Source organism: Olea europaea, unplaced genomic scaffold (genome assembly GCF_002742605.1).
Source record: "Olea europaea var. sylvestris unplaced genomic scaffold, O_europaea_v1 scaffold3372, whole genome shotgun sequence".
NCBI classification, from domain to species: domain Eukaryota; kingdom Viridiplantae; phylum Streptophyta; class Magnoliopsida; order Lamiales; family Oleaceae; genus Olea; species Olea europaea.
Genome location: NW_019252717.1, coordinates 12,837 through 13,734, shown reverse-complemented (window position 1 = coordinate 13,734; position 898 = coordinate 12,837).

Below are 898 nucleotides of genomic sequence, written 5' to 3'. Positions count from 1 at the left end.
ACAAGTGAGTTTGGGCTTATTTTCATCAACTCAATCACCATCTAAACCCTTAATCGATGACCAAGATTTAGTTGGACAGAGACGACACTTATTTTGCCACTACCTCAACACATTTAGGAATGTTTTTTCATTTCTTTTCATTTCTTTTCATTTTGTCTCTTTTTCTATTTTTTCTATTTTTTTTATTTTTTTATTTTTTTTCGAAACTAGTTTTCACTTACACTATAGGTATCCTTGTTTTCCCGTAGATCATGTCCTAAACATTGGTAATGACTAGGGTCCAATTACTTAAGAAGACTATCTTCATACAACAATTTAGATAACTTTTTATATGTGCCATAGCTAGTGTAATGTCTTTTATTATTATTATTATTATTATTATTATTATTATTATTATTTTATTATTATTTATCTATTTATTTTTTATTTTTTGCCCAACAAGGACCAAAGAATGATTAAGTGATGGAGGCCTTTTTCGGATAAATCCAATCATCCCAAATTTATTCTAAGTAAGATTTTCAACAAAGACTCAACTAGGTTGATTATTGTAACAAAGATATACTATGGTCTCAAAAGATTATAAGGTAATTAGCTTACATAATTAATTCAAACTTAATCACAAGTACAATCGAGAATGAAATCATGCTCAATTGTTCAAAAGATAAGTATAAAAAACGGAGTCAAGTAATAAATGAAAATTCAAGTGTCAACACGAACCCATTCAGATTTTGATCCTGGATGGAAACAATATTGTCATTGAATATCGAGTTAAGTTTCATGTACAGACATGCAAACTAAAATAAAAATAATTATTTATATATATATAAAATTTACACAGAATTAAACCTAGATTATAAGCACAAACAACATAGTAAAATACAAACTTTATCAGACAAAA